The 3,047-nt window shown below is 50.0% G+C and overlaps 1 non-coding gene across 1 annotated transcript; it reads right to left on the bottom strand.

The window, feature by feature from the left end:
* Nucleotides 1-2,743: 2,743 nt before the first annotated feature.
* Nucleotides 2,744-2,818, bottom strand: Trnas-cga (transfer RNA serine (anticodon CGA)). The gene has a single exon. It is a non-coding gene; the product is annotated as a tRNA-Ser (tRNA).
* Nucleotides 2,819-3,047: the final 229 nt, after the last annotated feature.

Raw genomic sequence — 3,047 nt, 5'->3', positions numbered from 1 at the left:
ACTATATATTTCCAGCGCTCCTCCGCTATATGACTGAGAATTGTAGCGTGTAACATTATGATGTGTAACGTAACTATGTCGTTGTGTGACGAACAGTATGCTGTAACTGAGTTTCGAATTAGAAGACTTGATGCACAAATGGGGCGCCCTCTCCTTAGCGTGACAATGCCAGGCCACACACGAACACTGCGACATCTGCAACAATCTGACGCCTTGCGCTGAATGTCATCGATCATCCCCCATACAGTCCCGACTTGGCCCCATCCGATTCTCATCCGTTTCTAGAACTTAAAGAACACTTTCGAGACCTTCACTTTGATAGCGATGAAGCGCTCGAAGCAGACGTGATATTGTGGTTCTGTCAAAAATGTCAAACATTCTACAGTGACGACATCAACAAACTGGTGTTTTGTTGGGAGAAATGTTTTCACCTCATAAATAAATATGGAGCTACGAAGAAGAAAGATTTAGAATGTTAATAACGTTTGTTTTATTTGAAGAGCTTGAAGGGTTTTCACGTATATAATTAGGAGGCATTACTTTTCAGCTTGCCCTCGTATTTTATTACACTAACGCAAGATGATTTCACCTGCGGCAATAACAGGTTTCAGTTATTATTATTTAGCCACTTGATGTAACAAACGCCCATTCTACACAATGACGCGGTGAACAACTTTAACAAAGCGAGTCAATCATTTGCCACTGCCTGCGCTACGCTGATTTCCATACACCAAGGTAACGAGATTAATAATAAAAATTAAAATTTGCGCTGAATGCCATGAAACATGAAAATACTGTTTCCCTCAAAGACGTTAGCACTGTTCATATCTGATGTGTCATTTTGCTATAGCCAACCTTCTTGGCTACATCACTGGTAACGTAAATACGTATAGTGGATATCCCCGTGTAGTTCGAAGGTATTGATAATGGCGCCTAAAGATCCCACATGAAGCGCGCAATAATTCTCTTGCTAAGTTACGCACACTTCCTGCAACTACACACCTGGAAATGGAAAAAAGAACACATTGACACCGGTGTGTCAGACCCACCATACTTGCTCCGGACACTGCGAGAGGGCTGTATAAGCAATGATCACACGCACGGCACAGCGGACACACCAGGAACCGCGGTGTTGGCCGTCGAATGGCGCTAGCTGCGCAGCATTTGTGCACCGCCGCCGTCAGTGTCAGCCAGTTTGCCGTGGCATACGGAGCTCCATCGCAGTCTTTAACACTGGTAGCATGCCGCGACAGCGTGGACGTGAACCGTATGTGCAGTTGACGGACTTTGAGCGAGGGCGTATAGTGGGCATGCGGGAGGCCGGGTGGACGTACCGCCGAATTGCTCAACACGTGGGGCGTGAGGTCTCCACAGTACATCGATGTTGTCGCCAGTGGTCGGCGGAAAGTGCACGTGCCCGTCGACCTGGGACCGGACCGCAGCGATGCACGGATGCACGCCAAGACCGTAGGATCCTACGCAGTGCCGTAGGGGACCGCACCGCCACTTCCCAGCAAATTAGGGACACTGTTGCTCCTGGGGTATCGGCGAGGACCATTCGCAACCGTCTCCATGAAGCTGGGCTGCGGTCCCGCACACCGTTAGGCCGTCTTCCGCTCACGCCCCAACATCGTGCAGCCCGCCTCCAGTGGTGTCGCGACAGGCGTGAATGGAGGGACGAATGGAGACGTGTCGTCTTCAGCGATGAGAGTCGCTTCTGCCTTGGTGCCAATGATGGTCGTATGCGTGTTTGGCGCCGTGCAGGTGAGCGCCACAATCAGGACTGCATACGACCGAGGCACACAGGGCCAACACCCGGCATCATGGTGTGGGGAGCGATCTCTTACACTGGCCGTACACCACTGGTGATCATCGAGGGGACACTGAATAGTGCACGGTACATCCAAACCGTCGTCGACCCCATCGTTCTACCATTCCTAGACCGGCAAGGGAACTTGCTGTTCCAACAGGACAATGCACGTCCGCATGTATCCCGTGCCACCCAACGTGCTCTAGAAGGTGTAAGTCAACTACCCTGGCCAGCAAGATCTCCGGATCTGTCCCCCATTGAGCATGTTTGGGACTGGATGAAGCGTCGTCTCACGCGGTCTGCACGTCCAGCACGAACGCTGGTCCAACTGAGGCGCCAGGTGGAAATGGCATGGCAAGCCGTTCCACAGGACTACATCCAGCATCTCTACGATCGTCTCCATGGGAGAATAGCAGCCTGCATTGCTGCGAAAGGTGGATATACACTGTACTAGTGCCGACATTGTGCATGCTCTGTTGCCTGTGTCTATGTGCCTGTGGTTCTGTCAGTGTGATCATGTGATGTATCTGACCCCAGGAATGTGTCAATAAAGTTTCCCCTTCTTGGGACAATGAATTCACGGTGTTCTTATTTCTATTTCCAGGAGTGTATTTCAACTCATGTCTTCCATCAAGTGGAAAGTTTGCCGTGGAACTTATTCGTTTTTGGGTGCAATCTATCTCAGCAATGACCTAACGACATACATGACAGAAGGCATACATGACAGAAGGCACACGAGCTCACGTTTCCCCTTCAGACATGCCACTCAACACACAAATACTGCTTCGTCCGAAATGCATCCCTCATACAGCTGTTTGATGGATAACGCGTTTTTTGTCCCCATCCTATGTCATATTAATTCCGCTACCGCTTTACACAATGAAATTTTCACTCTGCAGCGGAGTGTGCTTCGATATGAAACTTCCTGGTCCGTGTGTCGGACCGAGATTCGAACTCGGGACCTTTGCCTTTCGCGGGCAAGTGCTCTACCAACTGAGCTACCCAAGCACGACTCACGACCCGTCCTCACAGCTTTAATTCCGCCAGTACCTCGTCTCGGTCCGGCACACAGTTTTGATGTGCCAGGAAGTTTCATATCAGTGCACACTTCGCTGCAGAGTGAAAATTTCATTCTGGAAACATCCCCCAGGCTGTGGCTTAGCCATGTCTCCGCAATATCTTTTTTTCCAGGAGTGCTAATTCTCCAAGGTATGAAGGAGAGCTTCTGCCAAGTCTG

Source organism: Schistocerca serialis, chromosome 1, assembly GCF_023864345.2.
Source record: "Schistocerca serialis cubense isolate TAMUIC-IGC-003099 chromosome 1, iqSchSeri2.2, whole genome shotgun sequence".
Taxonomy (NCBI): Eukaryota; Metazoa; Arthropoda; class Insecta; order Orthoptera; family Acrididae; genus Schistocerca; species Schistocerca serialis.
Note: the sequence above shows the minus strand (reverse complement) of the source record. Positions and strands in the feature narration are given on the sequence as shown.